The sequence below is a fragment of the Rhopalosiphum maidis genome, chromosome 2 (assembly GCF_003676215.2).
Source record: "Rhopalosiphum maidis isolate BTI-1 chromosome 2, ASM367621v3, whole genome shotgun sequence".
NCBI classification, from domain to species: domain Eukaryota; kingdom Metazoa; phylum Arthropoda; class Insecta; order Hemiptera; family Aphididae; genus Rhopalosiphum; species Rhopalosiphum maidis.
In genome coordinates, this window is record NC_040878.1 from 71,162,200 (window position 1) to 71,186,989 (window position 24,790).

General features: G+C 22.7%; 1 long non-coding RNA gene across 1 annotated transcript; it reads left to right on the forward strand.

The window, feature by feature from the left end:
• Positions 1-3,727: 3,727 nt before the first annotated feature.
• On the forward strand, positions 3,728-10,457 carry LOC113555035. Its single transcript, XR_003405326.1, has 5 exons — positions 3,728-3,755; positions 4,780-4,821; positions 5,517-5,564; positions 9,924-9,932; positions 10,438-10,457. It is a non-coding gene; the product is annotated as an uncharacterized LOC113555035 (long non-coding RNA).
• The last annotated feature ends 14,333 nt before the right edge of the window (positions 10,458-24,790 follow it).

Sequence of the window (24,790 nt, forward strand, 5' to 3'; positions counted from 1 at the left end):
ATTTCTTTTTTAAGTTTTAAATATCTTGGCTGTTTGAAGTATTTTTCATACTATCTTAGTTTTATTATAATAACCGTTTTCATTGTTTTGTTGTTTTTTTTCATCTAACTTTTTAATAAATTTAAGTATCTCATTCAAGGTACGATTTTAACACGGATTTATATAAAAAAAAAAAATACCTTGAAGTGGATCACTACTAAACGTATAAGTCTAAAATTAATATATTATGACGTTTGAAAAATCTAATAATATATATGAATTCGAGTATCCAACATACTACAGATGTATGTTGGCTATATATTTATAGTCATAAGTCATAACAATAAATTAAAACTGATAGGCATTGATACCAATTGATTAGTTATGTATTCAACTAATATTTTTTTTATGTTATTTTTGTTTAAGTGTTTGTGAATAATGGTATGGGAAATCTTGAAAAATTCATTGAACAAAAAAGTTAGTAAACTATTCTTTAAATTAAATAAACGATAATATACCTATAACCATTTGGTAAATTAAAGAGATGTATTGTATTGAGTATATATATATTATATTCAATATTTATGTTAAAGTTATTTTTATTGTGTTAGATTTTGTGAACTATAAGTTCAATGAAATCCGATTTAAAATTGATGTTTTTTTTAATACCCATTTTAATACACGTATCAGTTATGATTGCATTCTAACTCATAATTTTAAATACATTTTCTAGGACTTGCGTGTAAAAAAGACTCTAAATTAACTAAGTGTAAGCTTTTTACTTTTCTATTAATAATACAGTAGGTTGAATTTAAATTTACTTTTACTTTTTTATATCTTATGAACTATTATAATATTTTATAATTTAAACCATATTATAATATTTATTTATTGGTACTTATTGTTATTATATAAATTAATACTGCCGAATTTACTGTAGAATCATGTAAATAAATTAAAGTATTAATAACTAAAACTAAAGTACTCTATTTAATTGGAAATTTGATTTAGAGATAGTTTCTGATATTAATATTATTTTAAATTACATCAAAAAAGTAATAAGTAAATTTATGTAATTTGGTAATAAAACACAATATTATGTTAAAATACTTTTAATTGGGTTATATTTTGAAAACCCAAAACAATACTCGAACTGGACGAGTTACTATTTCGTAATGATTATAGAGCTCTACGGAGGTCCATCATATAAGTTTTCCGTTTATTTTTATTATAAAGATTTATATTTACAAAATATTGTAGTAAAATCATAAACCCAACGATTCCGAGATCTTTGGTTTGAGAGGTGGAATTTTCGTTTATAAGTGGTAAATGTGTCGTATCATAAAACGCTGTTTCGAGATACGTTATCCTACGTCAAGCCCAGTTGAAAAAGTAATATATTATGTCGATTTTTTACAGTACGAGCATTGGACAAGCTGCAATTCGATGAAAGTATGTAATTTTATTTTTCTACTTATAACATGTTAAGTAGAACTTACTATTGTCATACAATTGTATAAATTCTATTAGGTATAGATTATAATTAAAAATAATAATCTGATTGCAAATGGAAGTTACAATGTGACGAAACGTAGAACATTGTTTTGCAATATCACATTGAGTAACTTCACAGGTAGATATTAACGGTGCCTACAACATCTCCGTGATACCCATAGGTACTAATATTAAACTTCACATTACGGAAAATAATTGCTATAAAATATCCATTCTCCTCAGCAAGTTCAGATCCGCAATCAGATAAATGTAAGTAATTTTATTTTTCTATTGATTATATGCTAATTAGGACTTACTGTTGCCATACAATTGTATAAATAATATTAGGTATAAATTATTAAAATATTATATGATTGTTTGTTGTTATCTTATAATTCAATATCACCGAACCTAAATAAAGTATAAATTAAGGTATAAATAACTAAGACTAGACATTTAAAAATTGTAATTCGTTTTTATACTTTAAGATGCTCATAACACTTACGGCCAGTAGTCATGCAAGAGGGCCGTATATTAAAAAATATAATTCTATCTAAAACGAAATTCCTACGTGGTTTCTTGGATAATTTTCTTAATTTTAAATTTGATAAAAGATCATTTCACTAAAATATTAAAAATAACAAGAGTAAAATGGATTCTTTTAAATGAAAATTTGCAATTTTATGCATTGGTAAGATGTTGGTAACACAGATATGAGTGAAACGTCCTTTTAAGATAAATTAAATTAAATATTATAAATTTTATTTTTAAAAAAGACGACGATGTAAAATATTTGGTAATGTTATTTATAATACATTAACTGTTATATGAGTCTAAATACACTAACTTAATTCATTTGAATTAACTTGTTAGTGTGTCCCAGTAGGTAAGCCTAGGTTACGGAAAATAACTGCTATAAAATATCCATTCTCCTCAACAACTTCAAACCCGCAATTAGATGAATGTAAGTAATTTTACTTTTCTATTAATAATATGCTAAGTAGGACTTAATATTGCCATACAATTGCATAAATTGTATTAGGTATAAATTATTAAAATATTATATGATTTTTTTGTTGTTATCTTATAATTCAATATCATCGAACTTACCGTAAAAATGATGTAAATTGGTTCAATGTATAAATAACTTAAATTAGTTTAAATGTCTTAAAGAAAATGATGATTTAAATACCAAATAGTGGAATTTTTAAAATATTTATAATTTATATTTATTTGAAGTAAAATAAAATACGTAATAAGTGGATTAATTTATTATGTTAGGTTAGAATTTTATTGGTGTATTAATTACAAATTATTTCAAAGTTGTTGTTGAATTAGTTCTAAACAATTATTAATTCAACAAAATCTGATTTCAAATTTTATATATTTTTTTTTTAATATACCTAAAATATAATAGATGTTAGTGATAAATTTATTTCATCTCATACTAATTTTCCTGCATTTTTTAGTACTAAAACGTTTTTTTACTGAATCGGATAATAGTAAGTTTATTTATTTTACTAATAATAATATAGAATGTTTAACTAATTTTTACTTAGTTGTTTTATTAATTATTGTAATATTTTGTAATTTATATCATATTATATTATTATATTATATTATTATTACTATAATATTATCATTATACTTTTGTATAATGTTGTGAATTGGTTGAGGTATACATAACTTAAGATTAATGTGATTTAATTTAAAAAAATGATTTTGTAAGTATAAAAAATAATAATTTAAATAGGTAATAGTTGAGTATTTAATGTAGGTATACGATTAATATTGTTTGAAATACCTACAACTTATGAATTACTCACAACAAAATAACTACATTTTTAATGAAAAATCGTTCTAATCTCGTCAAAATTTTAGCTGCAAGTGGTTATACAAATTAACTAAAAAAAAAAAAATACTCAATTCAATTATTAAATATTAAATTTAAATAAGTAAGTTTCAAAAAAGTTAATTTTTACAAAATGATTTAAATATTTGATGAAAAGGTCAAATCTCTGTGGTTGTTGTCTATACTCTATAGAATGTGTTGTGTAAATATAATATTTTTCCCGCTATACTTATATTATTAGTTTTTCAAATTATATTGAAAACATAATACACAAAACACGCATCATTGTACAATTATTAATATGTCTATTGATCAGATCCATCCACTTAAAATCGAAAAATAGAGAATCATATAATAATTAATGTATAATTATTTCCTATAGATTATGCATTCCGCTACGAATGTGACTTCCTACAAAATTTATATACATGTATGTATTTTAATAAAAGACAAAAAATAAATAAATTTAATATTAATGAATAAAGAGCATTTTTTTAAAAACATGCTACCTAAACCATAAATATAACAGTCAAAATAGAATTAACAATGATATAATTCAATAATCTTACGGTGAAAATTCCATTTTATAGTGTAACTAGTATTATTTATGTGTATGTTACGGTAATAGTACGAATGAAACACCGGGAATATAAAATAGTTTGATCAAACCTCGGTTAATTTTTGTAGTTTGGACTTTTACAAGCGATATTTGAGACATTTTTGGATAAACATTTAATGTTATTAACTGGATTAACCTAAAAATTACTTATTGACCAATTAATTTGACATTTTTTTTATGCCAGGTCACCATTGTCAGCACTGCTCCTCCTATGCCTAGTACCTGTGCCCATTTTCACTATTCTCTACATAGAAGCACCAAATTTGCTACGTATTGCATTTGTCAGTAGTCTTTCCATTCTAACGGTAGAGCATTTGCCAATTCTCCTTCCACTCATCCGCCTTTAATAATCACCCAGCTTTTCGCCCTTCGAAAGATATATCTCCTCTGGGAAAAGTTTCGTCTATCAAATTCTCTCCCCTAATGGTTTTAAGTATCCAGAGATAGCAAGCTGATATCAATTAGCTCCTAAAATTAATTGGGAAACGATATTACAATATTCGAAATTTATTAAGGGATACGATAACTTAAACAGAAAGTTTTTATTCTGCACCTATAGTCCGGTCTGCGTGTAACCTAAATCCTAACCAGGAATGATTCTGAGATCCTGTAAAAATACTGTTGTAATTATGATAATGCATAGTAGATACTCTTCAGGAAGGTCAAAATACGTTATAAGAACATAAAATATTTTAAACATGATAAAATAATTATATATGTAGAATTGTATATTATTTTAATAACATTTAATATTGGAAATAGCATATTATAAATGCCATTGAATATTTGCTTAAAATGATTTATGATATTTGAATTTATTTGTCTTTAATTCTAGTTAAGTTATTGGCTATAAATGATTGGTGTACCATTTTCGCAGGTATATAAAATTATAAAATTAACAAATCAATAAGTTACCATAATATACTAACGTATACATAAGAATAGATTAAATTTAATCTATGACCTAAGTACCTATGTACTTTTAAAATTTATACCTAGTACTTAGTAGGACTCTATCAGATCATGATAATATTTTATTTTCATATGTTTCATATTTAAACTGAAAAATACCTATGTATTAGTGTGTTATTAACAAATAACAATACAATGTATAACTATAAGCTTTACTTTGGCCATATTGTAGTAAATAATATGTACCTATGTTGTATGTTGTTAAGATACCATTTACTCGAATTTAAAACAATTTAGACTGGGTTATTATTATTTATTTCAATAATTTCAAAATCAAATTTATTTATTATCGCAACATATTTTAATGAAATTAATTATTTACACGTTACGCCAATATCTTAGATACAGTGCACAATAAAGGTAGGTATTAGCTTGATGAAAAAATCGACTAATGAAAATAATAATTTATCGTTCAATATTCGCTGAGTATTTCTAGTCTAACACATAAATCATTCATAATATTAGATAATAATAATTTTATATATAACATATTCTAATACAAAAATAAAGACAACGCTAATAGCATTATTATAAGCTAAATTGTTGATATAACATTAATATATAATGTTCTAATAACTTTCATATTATGTTTTTTCCTAGATAAACCGACTACTGGAGATACCGGAAAAAGTGAAAAAAGTAATCTAGGTATACCTATAAATGTATAAATAATAAATATAATAATTATTATTCATTAGTTTCAATATATATGTAAATAATTATAGCAAAGTAATTGTTCCCTATGTATATAAATATGTGCTAGTCGCTAGATAAAAGAACATATAATATTAGACTGTATTATTAAAGATAATGTTGCACTTTAGGATTGATAAATATTTTAAAATATTTTAGATGGGTTTATGTTTCAATTTAAAAAACAGTTTAAATTTTTAAAGTATTTATCCATAAAAAAAGCGTTTGGAAATTTAAAAAAAATAAATAAAGAGTTCAAAATTAATATTTTTAAATTATATATTCACTGTTCATGTTAAAATGGGTTAATATATTCTTTTTAATTAATATTATTATGATCTAGAAATAATAATGAGATTATAATTATATATGCAACACACATTAAAGATAAATGCAGAATATTATAATTGTCTTTGTACAATTTGAAAAAAAATAGATTTTTTATAATTTTTTTAAAGTTTTATATACGTATTATATATTTATCAGCTATATGGATAAAAAAAAAAAACATAAATTTACAAATTTTGATTTGTAACATATTTTATAATACTCAAAAATACACCTATAATTTGTACGAGTTATTTTAGCTCAACAACTTACTATTGCTCTAAGTAAAACATAGACTCAATGATAGTTATTTAAAATATATACTGTAATATATTTTCATAAATAGATAACTTTTTTTTTTGATTCATTAAAATATTTATTTTTTTGTTTTTGTAAAATATTAAATTAAATAATAGGTATATATTACTTAAATAGTAATATCAAAGCTATTCTTCGATATGTAATGATTGTCATATAATACCATTTCGATTAAGTAGTTTGGAAGTACAATTCAGTATGAATACTTTATACGGGCTTTACACAGGCTCGGTATATAATATAAAATCGACGTAGCAGACGTACGATGGTCACTATGATATTCGTTCTTTGTAACAAGCATATTTTAATGCGACGTGATAAAATATTAGTAAATACTTAAAAACTAGTCTATAAAATGTCAAAATTCGTTATGCGATTCAAATCTCTGTTTTCTGCACATTACCTGGTAGCTAGGTCCGTCTTTCAAAATGTAATAAAATAAAATAAAAATAAAATTTGTTTATCTTTATAAATCTAAAAATAATATAAATATATACAAAGAGTATTATATATTTGTTTGCTTTCATAAATATTTCATAAAATGGTTTTTGATACTCTTCACAACTGAGATAGTTCTACCGACAACGACGTTGATCAATGGAGTGGTAATTTTTATGACTCATTATTAAACATTATGGTAGGATTATTTATCTTGAATTTGTTGTAAAAGTAGCCTCGCATCTAGAGAAGTATTGTCTGTTATTAATTCTATTCTTTCAAATTATTTAATAAATTTATTAAATGTCATATCAATTAATGATATTGATTTTATTCGATGTAAAATTGATGTATCTTGTACTGAAACTGTATATAAATTAAATTTTAACATTATTATTTCGACCCATGATTTATCCGGTGATTATTAATTATATAATTTACAAACAATATATTTGTTTAACATCATAATATAAAAGCGAATATCTTCAGACGGGTTACCCTGGCACCCCTATATTCGAATTTTTTATTTTTTTTTAACCATTAATTGTACTATAATTTGTACCAACAGTTTTCAAATTGGTACCTAAATATTTCCACCAGAAAAACCAATTTTTCCGCTGTGGTGCCAGGGTAACGTTACCCAAGCATCACAAGAACTAAATAATGCATTTTATAAAAAATTTTTTTTCATTAATTGTACTATAATTTGTACCTACTAGTAACACTAAGTTTGGAATTTATACTTAAATATTTGTTGCAAAAATATCAATTTTTTTTCTTTAATATATACAAATATTAATAACATAAAATCTTTGTTATAGCTTTTGTTATCGTTTATTTAAATTAAAATCTAAAATGTGTAGGTACAATAATTTCATTTTTATTTTGTGTATAACAGTAGCTCGAAATTATTCTTTTGGTTTTTATATTGCTGTACATTTTCTTTTAAATCATCATAAACCTCCCACCTATTGTTAGACTTAAATGAGTACCGTCGGTACTAAAAGTGGACCATCATATTTATTCAAAGCTATTTTAAAAATAGCTTCCAAAATTTTTTTAGCTTCGTCCATTGATTTGCAGTTCACTCAAACTGTCATTCATCTCACAAACAGTTGCTTTATTCTGGGAAATTTAGATTTTTTGAGTGGTGTCCATTTAGATATCAAATTAACAAAGTGATATAATTAATGTAATATTAACCAATACACATACAATAATATACATACCTGTAGGTACATATACCAACACAGTATACCTACTGTTTAGATTACATATTATTATATACTTCATATACTTGTGTTTTATTATTTTTATTTATATATAATTTATCACTTAAATTATATTGTTAACAAAAAAATAATATAATATATCATAAAGTATAGGTAGGTAAGGTATAAGAGTTCATGTGCTAGGTAGTATTTTGGTAAAAATAACTGACTATCACTTACAAATAATATTCTTACACACAATAATGACTAATGGTTATAATAATATGCATAGGTATAATATTATGTTAATTTATATTTTCGAATCAATATTATACACTGGTAGTGTATGAAACCTATCCTGACTAATTTCCACATATTCTTAAACATACTGTAATACAGTTGATACATACAGACTGACGATTGTAGCTAATACGACATTAATGCTAATATTGTATATTCGATATGTTAATTTAACTTCAATATTATTCATATTATGTATAACACTATAAATATATAAATATGTTGGTATATACTATATAGTAAATAATGTATAATAATCTCATATTTTAGAAATCAACGCAAGTTAAAAAGTAAAAACAATAGTTAAATATGTGATACTAAAAAGTCAATACAAAATTATCCATAAATATATAAAAGGAATACAGAACGTATTAACAAAATGTATGAATATAAAATATAAATAAAAGAACAATATAATAATCAATAATCATAATATATACATTTAATATACAATATATAATATTATTTTTGACTTACATTTCCAATCTGATTCATTTATTTGTAAATCACCAAGTATTCGATTTTTATGGTTTAATATTTCATCGTCAATTAGATGACTGGCTACAGCCGGAATTCTACCATGTTTTTCACGCATATTCGATGAAGAACGGGAAGCAAATGAAATAAAATTAGTAATATACAATAGTATCAAAATTTATTTCCTTAATATAATCCATATACAATTTAAAAATAAAACAACGAAAATCAATGATCGAATAATTTCCAAAAGTAATAATAGAAATACGTGTCAGTACTTATATTTTAATTGTTACAGAAATATAAAAATAGCATTGTCGTCTACAATGACAAAAGTCATAAAGTAAATGTGACTCATATTATGTAACCTACCTAATGCTGGGTACAAATTAAATTACAATTAATAAAAAATAAATATGTTTACAAATTACAGAATTTAGTTATTGTAGACCTGAAGTGATGTACTCCGTCATACCAGCGTTTTTCTTGTGGAAATATTTAGGTACCAATTCTGAAAATGATTGTGCTAAGCGATACAAATTATAGTACAATTAATAGAAAAACTTTTTTTTATAAAATACATTGTTTAGTTATTGTGGTGCTGGGGTAACGGCCAAACATATTTTCTTAGAGGTGCAGTGGTGTTTACAAGTGGCAATAGACCTGGACTGAGAGTGACAAGCGGACATTATACGGCATACTCATTTAGGTCTAATGATAGGTGGGAGGTATATAATGATTTAAAAGAAAATGTACAGCAATATAAAAACCAGCCAGAAGAATAATTTCGAACTACTGTTATACACAAAATAAAAATAAAAACATTGTACCTACACATTTTAGGTTTTAATTTAAATAAACGATAAGAAAAGCTATAACAAAGATTTTATGTTATTAATATTTGTATATATTAAAGGAAAAAAAATTATATTTTTGCAACAAATATTTAGGTATAAATTCCAAACTTAGTGTTACTAGTAGGTACAAATTATAGTACAATTAATGGTTAAAAAAAAAAATAAAAAATTCGAATATAGGGGTGACAGGGTAACCCACCTAATATCTTCGGGGTTTCATTCAATTTTACTTTTTGGTATTATAGAATTTACGTATATATTTTATAAAATTTTAAAATAAAGCAAATAATTTTTATTTTTTTATTTTATAATACTTAAATTGTATACTCAATTATTTTGAATAATAATATTGTAATAATTGTATTATTTAATATATTTTATTATAGATTGTACAAGTAAGTTATTTATACAATTATGTATTTTATACTATATGTGCCTAAACAATTTATGTACAATAGTCAGAGACGTATAATAGAATTTTGCGCCCCAAGTAAGAAAAACTTAGGTACTGTATTATATCAAAATGCTCTCCAAAATTCAAAATTTACTACCTCTAAAAATGTACTGCTCGGGGCCCAAGCCCCTTAAATACATTTCTGACAATAGTATTTAAAATTATCAAACCAGTTTTTCGAAGCATTTATTATTTTATTATCATTTGATCGTTTAAAATAATACAGTAAATTTATTTCGCACTTTATAATTTGAAGATTTTTAATATTTTAATCACTTTAAAATTATTGAACTATTTTATCGACTGTTATAATAATATTTTTTAATATTATTCTATACCGTTTGTTAAAATGTGATATAATGATATTAATTATTTGCAAAAGCTGCACATATAATTAAGTTTTAAATATTATTGTACTTAAAATTAGAGTTATAACTTATTTTCAGCTGAATTGAATAGGAATGGGTATACTTGTAAGTATTACAATTTATTTTAATATTATAATAAAATATCCATAAATTATTTAATATTTTAATAGGTATAAAGATAGTTATTAAATTATAATTTAGATTATACAAGTACAAAAAAATGTTATTACCTCTTCTTGTTTGTTTATAACGAGTACCTATAATTTATAATTAGTGAATTAATTACAAATTTTAGCTTATCATTTTCTAAGTTATAATATAATGTAGCCTTTATTACTACTTTATCATGAAATATTGATGTGTACTACTATATCGTATCTGTATGATTGTATATTATCAAATAGTGTAAAGTAATGCAAATATTATTTATATTATTTTATAGTTGAATATGGTGTAAATAATTACATTTTCTTGTATTCAGAACACAGTAAGTATTAATTATATTTATTAATTTTCATTTTCATTAAAATTTTAAATATGTCAGTGTTATACAATGTTTTAAATGATTTTAGTGACCTTCAAAAATCTGTTTTTTGATAATACATTATTTTAAATAATTTTAATTATAATATGTATTTTGTCTTTTAAATATTTTAACAAGTTCGTTATAATCGCATCACAACAAAAACACTTCATCACACTCCGTATAAAAAACGTATAAGTAAAAAAAAACAGTCTAAGCACTATAAAGATGACGTGATGTCATTAATAAATACTAAATAAATTTAATTAAAATACACTTGTTTTGTTTCAATAATTTATTTACTTTGTGATATATTATTTTGAATAGAAATGTCCATTAAAATATATTTTCAAGTTCTAATCAACTTTTGGTGCCTTTTGTTTTTTTTTTTTTTTGTTCACTTTATTTTGTGTGGCATGTCATATAAAGTACATAATTTCTTGCCAAAAAAATAAATTATTGAAACAAAATAAGTGTGTTTTTATTTAACTTACTTAGCATTTATTTATGACATCACATCTTTATAGTGCTTAAAGATCTGTTTTTTTTATTTATATGTTTTTTACGCAGAGTTCAATGAAGTGTTTTTGTTGTGATATCACCAATTTTTTATCTCCATATATTTTTTTTAAATTTTTCCTCGAAGATTATTACTCAATCATCTTTGTCACTACGAGGTCAACCTCTTTATTATTACTGAGGCAATTACATCTAAAGTAGTAGAGGATTTGCAATTTTTTTTTTTTGGGAGGGGGAAATTTTTTTATATTATTATACATTATACCATATAATTTTGTAAGCACAATATTTAGGATTAAATATTAGGTTTTACAAGTATAATATTATAACTTTTAAGAGAGGGGGACCGAGCCCTCTCCCTTGAATTCTCTAGTGGTCTAAGCCAAAGATTAGATTCTTTTTCTAAAATTGTGTAATTACTGTGGTAGTGTGGTGGCAGATTCCAGAACATAAACTAAATGTTTTTTCATCAATTTTAAATTAATATTATTAATAATTACAATTTAACAAATTACATTAAATTAAATATAATATATTTAAGATTAGATCAGATTAAAAAAAAACCAACATTTACATTATTTAAAAGAGCAACTTCAACTTCTAAATAATATTATTATTATATACACTGTCATGCTACCGCTGTAATTTTTTTCTTAGCTCATGCCACTACCATGGCCCTGAGTTATTTATTTTATTATTTTTTTGAATTTTTCATAGGTAACTAGATTAATACGAACTTAAATATTTTAATTATAATTACTTTAATTTACTGTACATACAGTTCTATGATAAATGTTAGTCATTGTTACTAAATACTGTAGTATTATGGACGAAGTCGATTATAGTTGGTGAATCAAATAGATAAATAAGAAATTAATTAACTGATATAATTTGACTAAAATGCATACCACAATGGACACCACCATGTAATTTACATCCATGAAAACAAAAGATCAATACGATATTTAGGTACACATTTACTTAATAGATTATGACTTCTATTACTATAAATTGTATTAGTTTCTAATATATATTACTTACTAATAATAAAAATGTAAAAGGCAGCACTGACATTAACTTATTTACAACCAGTTAACGTTAAGCAATATCAAACACATTTTTAGTGGCAAATATAAATATATAATATATTTAAATATTATAGTAAACACTAATATTTTATGATATATACAATTTTAACTTTTAGCTTATCTATAGATCAAAAAATATAAATTAATGATAAAATATAAGTCTATGTTTAAGTACCTACTAAATATTACATTGATTTATTTTTAGATTATATTAAGTTTTATAAAGCATACCTATATGAACACACAAAAAAAAGTATGTATAATATATATTATATCAAATACACATCTAGACACATAGTTAATCATAAATAATTTAATAACTAAAAATATCAAAAAACTCCACTTTTCCAAATTTTTTAGAGCGATCAATATAAAATTATTTATTATAATCTAAAGTATTTCATTTCCTCCCATTGTAAATAAGTAATTTTTTTTACAAAAAATCCGAAAATATTTATCAAATTTGTACGGTTGTAGCACCAAAGTAAAAATAATTTTTTATTAAATCGTTTCCGTGGAAAAATCCAAAAGTTAAGTTGATTTTATGAGTGGTTTTACCACATTTCTTCCGTCTTACTATATTGTAGCCTGTACATATAATTGTAATTATGTAATGGTAGGTACACAATACATTTTATTTTTATTCAAGGTATAAATACAAATAATACGCCGCTAATAGATAAAAAACCAAGTCGTATAAATGCAATCAATACTACTGGAAACACCGAAAATGTCGTAAATGAAGTGTTAACTGGTATTGTATACTAGTTGCATTATTAATTTACTTATTTAAACTTATATATTGTATAAAAAAATACATATTATGATTTACTCAATATTTTCAATATATTATATAAAATGCACCTTTACCATTATAAAATAAATTATTTTAAGTTGGTATTTTTTTAAGGAAGTATTTTGTTTAAAATGTGAACTTTCCAATGTTTTATTATTTTTAATTAACTGATCAGATGGTTAAGTGTAGTCATTAAAATAACCGACTAAAAGGTAATAAAAAATTTGAACTGATTGATTTTTTTTTTTTTTTTTTAGATAGAAAAATACTAAATGTATCAGATTGGTGTGAAATAAACGCAAGTAAGAAACAATAAAATAAACTTAGATTTAATCATCTTTTAGTGTAATAAATATTGTATAAGGCTAGGAAACTGTATATTTTATATGACAATAAAAATGTGTCTAAAAACAAATTAATTTTATTAAAACAACGTTGATGCATATTTTTTTTTAGTGAAAACTGAAACTTATTTTTATATTAAAAATAAAAAAGTTATTGAAGGTAAACAATTACATGTTTTAATATTTTAACATAAATATTTTACTGTATTTTATTGAAGTATATTATTTGATGTTTTTTTTAATTATAATGCAATGATCTAAATATATTGTAGTTGGTGATAATTTTAAATACATAACAAAAGCAAATTAATACCAAAAACATTTTGGTTTATAAACAAAAAAAGAAAAGTTATGATTTACTCGAAAATAGTAAGGATTTTTATAAAAAAAAAAGTGTACGCTTATATTTTTTACAGGTTTATTAAGTATTTTTTTGAAAATTTTGCTGAAATTAAATTAAGAATTTAAAACGATAGAAAAAAAAGGAAATGATCATTTGTAAAAGTTACATTGTATGAAGATTGTGTAATCAGTAGTAGAGAAAAAAATAACATTTAATAGTTAATATCGATATTTTATAATATTCATCTAATCTTATTCTAATTAAACCATTATGGATTTAAGTTTACCTAGATTTATTAAAAACGGATAGAAAATAAATTGAAATTAAGTGTAGTAGATTTCCTTTTATTTATAAATTTGGAAATTAAAATTTTTTATCGTTTGCATTATATTATTTATATTTGATACTTGGTTTAACAATTTATTACAAATCTCTAATTATCATACCGTAATACAATCATAATATAGAATACTACGTCATAGAATATAATATATTCTAAAATTTAAATGTATTATGTAAATACTTTTGTAGTCAGTAGTACAAATTTAATTATTTATATAACTGTAGAAATTGAATAGTAACTCGGTACCTACCTAATATATAATCTATTTTAATCCTGTTTTAATTAAACTATTATTAACTTGGGTACATTTTTATTTAGATTTATCGGAAAATAATAAAAAGAAAATTGAAAATAAATTTATTCAAAGTAAGTGTAAATGATTTCATTGTATTAATTAATACAAAAGTAAATTTGAAAATTAATACAGATTTTTTCAAACGTTTAATTTATTTTGGTGTTGAAGGTGAACCAGATGGAGGGGGGGTTACGTTTTCCACAAATATGACTTTCATCATGTCAGTGATACATTTAACAAGTTTAAAAAAAAATCTATTTTGTTATTTTGTTACAATTCAAAATCAAGTTATCGTAGATACTCAAATTTTATTTTATATAATGTTAATACATATTAGTATTTTATAAACAATATAAATTTCATAATTTTTAAAGTATAAAGTTATTTTTTTATTTATTTATTTATTTTATATATTATCTATAAATGCCAATAGTAAATTTTCTCTTTGCCAAAATGCTGGAAAATGTAATACAAGGTTCCCCATAAGTTTTTATTTTTGCTCTTTAAATCATTAATGATATGATTTTTTATCACATAGATACTCTTTGACTTTATAAACTTAATTGTATTATATATTATATAACATATTGAAATTTAAACATACCAAACAAATAAAACATTAGGTATATTTAATTTATGAGTACAAAAAGTCAAAAAATGTATTATGTATACTTATTATATTATAAAATTAATAGCAAAAACTTGGTGATGAACTAAAATTGGTGATTGCTAGTTTCTTTTTTTACTAATCGACATATTGGTTTAAATTTTTTTTTCGTATTAACTCTTATTATATTAAATTATTGTTGTGCATCATAATATATATATTTTGGTATAGATTTTTCATCCATGGCTTAAATTGTATTAAAATATTAATTGAAAAATGTAAAGTTTGAGTTTAGATTAAAAGTTCATTCTATTTCATAATCACTTATTTTTAAATTTTAGTTTGTGTTGGTAAGTATATTTTTATAATTGTTGGGATTTTACAGTAATAATTAAACGATTTTAACTAATTTATCAAAGAGTTAAATTAATCTTACAATTCTGATTATACATTATTTTTTATTCCACTTAAACGTTGATTATGTTATTAAAAATATATTTTATACCAGTTTCTACTTAGTATAAATTAATTATATTTAGTAATAGCTTTTGATGATATCCGAGGAGGCGTGGACACATGAACTCGTTAATATATATTTTCTTTATTATGTTTAAACTTTTTACATCCTAGAAATGTCTTTCTTGTGGTATGCTTAACATATTTTATGTTGTGTATCTAATAATTTTTAAATTATATAGAAGGGATTTGACCAAAAATGTCAGGAAAATGACAATAGTCCTCTTAGCAGCGTTTCCCAAAGTGTGTTCCGCGGAAAATTAGGGTTCCGCCCTGTTATTGTATATCATATTTGGATTATTTATATTATTAAAAATAATATTTTAAATTTAAAGTTTTTTTTTTTATATAGTTTAAGTATAGAGTGAATTGACCAATATTAATACTTAAATTTTAAAGATAAGAGCATATTGTTTTTTTAATAATATTCCTGTATTAGGTGAATTTTAACATTTTCAAATGTAATATTCTATTTACTCATAACATTCAAGATCAAGACCCCGTTTAAAGTATTGTCAATACACTAACTTTTAAACATATATAACGTTCTTACCTTTACCATCCTTAATCATATTTAAATTAATTCAAAATCTTGAAATTTGATTTGATGATCGCACATTTACCGAGTAAATATATATATTATACGTGAGTTTAACTCATACATTTTTACGATATAAAAAATATAAAAATACAAATAATTAACTATTTGAGATGACAAAAACAAATAAATAGAAATTTGACTAAGAATAAATTCCTGTGTAATTCTATTTTAAATTTAATATTGTAGTGAATTATATCTAATCAAAAATACATTTTGAAACACTTTAAATTCATTTAAAACAAAAATACAAACTAATGGTTTTGAATTTGTTTTTTCAACATAAAACAATAGAATTGTTTGAAAAAAATAAAAATAAAAAAATTTCAAAATGAATTGTGTTCACTTTATTATTAATATAGTTTTTTTTAAATATTTTACAGCTATGCTAAAAGCGAATGGATTCACTAGTAGGTTTCAGTTTTAGAATTTATACTATATCGTCTATATCTATTTACTTTTTATAGAAGAAAAAAATTCTTAGAGTTTCAACCTCGATAATAGTTTACGATAAAAATTTTAGATTTAGTTGGTACTTTCTGGAGGTCAAAATTATAAAGAGTAGAACAAATTAATTCAAAATGACGGTTACTCAAGATCCAAATAAGGTAGACTTGCCTACCAATTTGGATACTACTTTGTTATACGTTAAGTTTCAAGTTGGTTGATATAATGGGAGTATTAAATTTGAATTAAATTAATTATTTATTTTTTTATACAAAAAACGATTCCAAAGTGAAAACGATTTGTCAGCCTATATCATTAAGTATATTTTATGATGTTGATGTAGTTATTAAAATAATTTATTTTACTTTAAGTATTACAATAGTGAATAGATTGATTTAAATGGATTTACAAATATTGCATTTGTCATATTATTACTATTTTATTATTTTAATAATATAAATTTATACCATTACCGATTATTACCACATTATATTACTGTTATTCACTTTTGATTCAATACCATTTTACTGAAAACAGTGTGAATAAGTTGATGATTTAAATAGATAGTATTTAAAATGCGTCTTTATATTTTTTAAATGCTATTATAATCAAATAATTAAAATAGTTAAAACATATAGTTTCGTCCTAAATGTATACAATTAAAATATAAATATTTATGTTTTTAAATTTATTGTCTTAGTATGACTAACTTTTCACTTTCTCACTTATGAGAAACAAAGTGTTAAATTTCCATATCTCAGCTATTAAAAATAAAAATTCATCACTACAATTTACTCCTATTTTGTAAATTTTCAAATCGATATAAAAAAAAAAACGATTTATGGCTATAAATAGATTTTAAAAAGTCAAAATATTGTTAAAATTTCCAGTTTCTACAGTTATTCATTTTTAAGTTATATAGATCAATTTTGTAAGAAACTGGTTTAGCATAAAAATGTTCATTTTCTATTTTTGTGTTTGAATTATTTTGAAAAATTATGAGAATTTCAAATATTGACCTATTTAAATTAAAATCTACAAATTAGATCTAATTTTCTATCCAAAACTACCCTAAAAGTTTATTATTTTTTTAAATGTTTATCTTGCATTCAGATACATATACATAAATATAATATATCGTTGTAAAATCAACGCATTCGTCGCTTCGCTCAGAATTTAATCTAAAATTACGAGTACTTTGCAAAATAATTGGGAAAAATATTTATTCGTATGAAAAAAAAAGTAATCGAAAAAATTAATTTTCTTATTTTGTTCAATTCAAAAATGGATAATCGCAAATACTTTAAACGTTTAAAAATTATTCATATTAATTTTTTTATAATATACTTTACGATACAATTTAAAAAAATATAAGCTGTTTATAAACATTTGAATTTTTTAGATTTTATCAGTACACTGTAGTTAAAAAGTTTGTAGGTTAGGTTTTTAGGTTTTTTTTTTATATATATTTTCGAAGTATAAATTTAAAATTCATTAGACATTTAAACGGATAATAACAATTTTAGTCATTTATTGTAATCTAAAAAAATTATCATTAGAATTTGAAACTTTTATGTATATTGTAAAATTTTATTATACTTACACAAAGATATTTCGAAATATTTAGATTCATTTTAAGTTTATTTATTCCGTTTATAACGTCTGCCATATCACTGATAGTATATATTAAAAAATGGCGAAAATGCACTTAATATTAAAGACAGACAGAATCCATTGAATACAAACACGATTGTATTTCGAGTTGCAATGAGTGATCAATGAATTCAAATTTAACATATACTTTACAGTAACTTACTCAATGATAAGGTACACTGAACACCTACTGCATACAAAAAAGTAGTTACTTATTTTCCTTTTAATAGTTTACTACATATTTATAAACATATATTCTGATATACTATCAATAATACTTTTAAAAAAATAAATCTGTTACATTTTTCATACACTACAAAACCTTAGTTTTGTATATCCAATATAATTAGATGATCAATATGTTAGCTACGCTCTTTTATATAATTAATTTAAACAAGTGTTCAGACATTGATAGTTTAAAATCAATAATATTTTTCAGGCACGGAAGGATCTGAAAACTGTGACTACGCAAACTCACATAAAAGTAAGTATGATACTATTTATTACCGTATTATAGGTATCGAAACCGGGTTCTTAGAAATTACAATCATCTCACTGTCTTCAACACTCCCAAAAAGACAGTGACTAATTGCCATTTATTTAGGAAAAATAATTCTAACAAACTTCAGATGAGTATGTACTTAATGTGATAAATAGTGTTTATTTATCAAAAAAAAAAAAATCATAAAATACCTAGGTATTAAAAAATTTCAACATAAATTAAAATTAAATATGAATATTTTTTTAATCGATAATCGTATACTCAAGTTTCAAGTTATGAACATACAAATATGATACATCATATCATTGAACGTTTGAATCCCATTGTATTTTCATGCCAAAATAACCGTAAATAATACTTAAATTATAGTAATGCAACATGTCAGAGTTATAGATATATTATTTCATATTACATATTTTTAATTATTATAATATTTATAGTTGGCCTCCTTAAAAAAAAAAAATATTATAAAGTAGTACATGCTATTATTTTTTTTCAGTATATGTGACAAATTATAGCATGTTTATGATGACAAATTTTTTCAAAGGTATGTAATTGTAATAAAAAATTGTTAAACCTACATTTAAAATTCAATATCAGCTCTTTGATGAAGTAGGATCACTTTTACTTACCGTGCACTCATGAGGAATTAACATGTGTACAAATATATTTTATGGGGAATAGAGAACTTGAACGATTGTCTATATTTTCCCACTTTGATAGTGAAATTTAATATAACTTATAAAATATGTATAATGGATCAGTTTTCTAATATATAACTAGATTTATTTTTAATATTGGGACTAGTAATTTATATTTTAGTTATCGAAACAAACAATATTATAACATATCAATTTTCATCAATGGTATATTGGTTAATAATATTGTTAGTAAACAATTTTAATACAAAAATGATTATCAAAATATACACACTGTGATATGGTAAAAAATAATTAGAGTTGAGAATTTAATGATTATTTATTACCAGCAGATCAATTGAAAAATATTTAATTTAATATTATAAATAATTTGTTATCAGTAATTTACACATTGAAGTGACGATTTTATTTTAGTTAATATAAAAAAAAGCTAGTTTAATCATAAATGCATATATGATGGATACTTACTTATATTTTTTCGGACATTCGGTATTAAGTACCATAACTTAAGTACCGGATAACTAATAATAATTGTATATATTTAATAATAAATAACTTTTAACACTAATTAAATTGAGTTACTTTATTGTTTAGTGACGGAAGTTTTACCACCGGGTATACATTTTTGGTGTATGTATAATTATTACTGACTATTATAATAATATATTTTAAATATATATGTGGAATACGAGTATTCAATATGATACTTAGTTATAGGTTTGTGTGACTATCGAATTAAATATTCATCAAAAATGATTTAGCTTAAATTTGTCTAATTATTTTTCGATAGCAATGATTTTTTATGTACCTTGTTTATATACAATATCATAACCAAAGTGTTAGGAAGTCATTATGTATCTAAATGATAAAATAATTTGGTTATTTACAAAACTAACGCATAAGGGAAAGATAATATGACTCTCATACTTATTGCAAAATGTTTTAATATGACTATTACAATAGACCAAACATACTTTAAGCAAAGATAGACTTCGTAACCACAAAAGACCAGTTTGCTTAAATAAAAAACCAAGATTCGCTAATAATCAAAAAGCTATCACTATTTTAAAAAATAGATAATTTTTTATAAAGGGGTCATTCACAGGAACTCTTAAGATGATTAGGAGTGGGCAAAAAAATCAATAGCATCTGAATCGTTTAGTCGTTACATAATTATCATAATATGCCTGTATAAACAGAGTGAAAGCTAATAAAGTTGTAAACTATTGTCAGAAATTCAAAAAATAAATTTAATTCGAATATTGATAATTTAAAATGAACATCAAGTGTTCATATTTTATGGTTGATATATTATAACAACTAGTTGAATTGCAATCGATAATAATACACAATTTCATAGTATTATATTATAGTATTTGAATAAAAAATTAACGATATATTACGGCTCATATTGTCGAGATAGTAAAACTTACTTAATTTATAAAATACAATTTATTATTTTTAATTAAAATTAGAAATTTAAAATTTAAACATGTATAACTATTTGTTTCTCTTTTCAGTTTTTATTCTTAATACATTTATTACCTATTATGGAGAAAATACGTAATATCTATATCCTAAATATTTTTTTTACATTTTAGGTCAAAAGAATGCTTCGGGCTAACTTACAAAAATAAAATAATATTACAAATCAAAGATTAACATAGAATAATAATTATATTTGTATGTAGGTATCTGCAGAACAGCAATATAATAAATGATAAAATTCCATTTAGTATGTACTTAACTACTTTGGTAGACAATTCATTCTGTACAATTTTCTAACTCCTATAAAACTATATTTTTTCCGTTATAAAATAAAATATTAAAGATAATTAGATATTAAATTGACAGAAATTATCTAGGGCCTATACGATTATATTAATACATTTACTTGTTCGATAAATACCTACCTTTCATTTATATTCTAAAATAGTATTATTTATTATAATAGTATGTAATTATAATTTAGTATTTCATTATATTTAATTTAATATAAGTATACATTTTTAATATGTCAATGTTTAAAAACAATTAATTAAAATTAAATTAAATTATTTAACATGATGAAATATTTGTTTATCTTTTCCTTATTTAAATAAACTTTAATTATATTATGTGTACTTATTTGGTATTTTTATATAATTTATGTATGTGACAAATACATTATACATCAGAAGTTTGTAATGCTGGTGGCTGTATCAACTCTGTTATTATGATTTTATGTAACTAAATTTCCATGGTAATAGATATAATGTTTGTTATATTAAAAAAAAAAATTGATTAATATTAATATTACCTATGATCGATTTCTACCTCTTTATTTTCACCGTATTAAGTGTCCGCGATATGAAACTCAAACAATAGATAGTACAAACTGTCCGTTTACTGAAAATATCCATGTTTTATATCCATGCGTTTTTTGAACTTTCTAAACATCTAAGCGATTTGCATTTTATGTTGTTCGGACTATTTTAAATGAATTACGATGTTATTTAATATATAAGGAACCAGCATTGAAAAATCTATAACAAAGAATAAGAATGTGTGAAATAAGATATTAAATTAAATTAAAAAAATATATAACATTTGTAATACAGTGAACTTATTAACTAATAAAATAAAAAAAAAAAATGATAAAATTGGATATTTTAAAGAAAAAATAATAACAATTGTAATTATTTTGATGTAATCAAAAAATATAAACATATTATGTGGGAACTTAAATTTATTTGCCACTATGAACAGCATTATTGACAATTACTTTTTAAAATATGTAAATAAACTAGACATTTATACCATGGACAATAGACATGTAATGTCACACCGTTCAATATCGTTATTGGCATAAGCTAATTTATAAACTAGTTATATTATAATAATTTGTAATTTATATTTAATAATATATATATGACTGCGTGATCAAATTTCAGTAGAAATAAATTTAGCCTAAGTACTGTATTATAAATAAAAAAATATATTTTTTACAATGATATAACTATATATTATGAAACATCTTTGTTAGAAATATAAATCGACACACTGCCTCTGTTAAGAATGTTTGTATTTGTACACAATGTCTTATCATTTAATTCAAATTTAACACACCTAGTGATGCGATCAACTCAATGACAAAAACTAAATAAATATTGCGCAGACCTAGTGAGACAAGTGTTATTTCGGTCTAACGCGTGTTAATGCTTATACAAATATAAAAAATAATGACTGAATAATCTGATAACGTTGAAAATTATATTGATAATAATTATTTATTCTCTACCTCTAATTTTGGCAGAAAAAAGCAGTAGTGAGTCTTTTCACTCAAAATTGAATTTCAAATTTTGTTCTTCGTACCCGACTATTTATAATTTCATGGATGTATTGTATGGTATTCAAACGGATACTAGAATTATTATATGAAGCATCAATGTAAAAATACCACACAAAAAAAATATTAGAGAAAAAATACAATTTTTAGACAGTCAAATTCAAATTATGTATATTTAAATTTATTTTCGAACAATTTTGAAAACTAATAGGCATAAAATAAATGTCGAGGGAGCCAACTTAATACATATATTTTAGGAGCCAATTCAATAATGAAAATTGATTACCTGTGTGGGAGCCAAATCAATAGCTCCGTCAACATCATTATCAACTTAAAAGACAACAAACACTTGTGAATCGTTTCATTCACATTTATATACATATTTCTCTAGTACTCATCCATCTTTATTTGTATTTATTAATTGCTTAACAGATTTTCAAACTGAAATATACATAAAAATTTAAAGTTGCAATAAACTAAATAAGGCAAGTAAAAAAAATAAAACAAAAAATAAAGAAAAAACTAAATTTAAAAAAATATTAGATTGTGAAGACAAAGAAATAGATAACATAAGTTTTTATTATCAAGAAAAATTAAGTTTAATATTTTTATTTTATTTTATAATATAATATGTTGTATTTATTTTGTATATTAAATTTATCTTATGATTTTAGTTAAATTAAATAAGTAGTACTAAAGACTCGGGAGAGTTTACAGGTTTCCGTCATGTAGTACTGGAGTACACCCGAGAAAGTTTACAATCGTGAGAGTTTACAATCGCCCGGTATAGTATGGTCAATTTTTATTATAGTGTTTTAAATATGTGATATTATAATGATGTATATTGTATATTGTATATTTTAATATAAATGTAACATATGATACGGTTCAAGGGGGTGTTATACCCCCCCCCAAACACCCCCTCCCCCTTGTATACGCCACTGGTAACAAGTTTTTCGGTCTAACGCGCGTTAATGTTTACATTTCATTATACACTGTAAAGTAAGTTCTGTTATTTTCTAACAACTGTATTCATGTATGGTAGTTAAATTTAGAAACGATACATACATTCATTAAACAACTGAGTAAACATGTTTTGTCTGAATAACAAGCTTGATTAGTTGTATTTTCAATGAATGTATTGGTAAAAATGAGTTACTTGATTTACTAATAGTCGTTTTAGAGTATCTAACATACTCTTGTTAACATTAAATCACCTATCTTACGTCGAGATATCGATATGGATTCGTATAAAACGAAATTAATGTTAATAGCTATAGTTATTTTAATAAATCTAGATGGTAGCTTTGCTGGTAAATATGCGCACATTGATTTATTAATTTATGTTATAAAATTTACCAAAACTATTAATCGTGATTGTGTCATTATTATTTTTCTTATACATTATTAATTAATACGTTAAAAATAGTTCATCAAAAGAAATTCAAAAAGTAAATGTTACTAATGTTACATTAGACTGTATGTACTTTTATCATATTTAAATTTTTATCAAGTTAGGACTAGGTAATAGGTATATAACAAGAAACTATCTTATTTAAAAGACTTAACAAACATGACACATTCTAGTATAAATACTTACCTAAAATATATAATTGTTTCTTATTTTTTTATAAATTTCTTCAAAAATATTAATTGTAGTTGTGTCTATAATATTTTTTTTTATCTTTTATATTTAAAAATATTTTTTTCAGGAAAATCACAAAGTAAATATTAAACTATTTATACATTAACTAAAAAAAAAAATTTTTGCTAGTTCAAGGTTGGTAACTTGTCATACTCTATAAAATGTTAATAATGCAAACACTTTTTTGGGATTTTAATGTAAAGGGCTTGAGAACTAAACTTAATT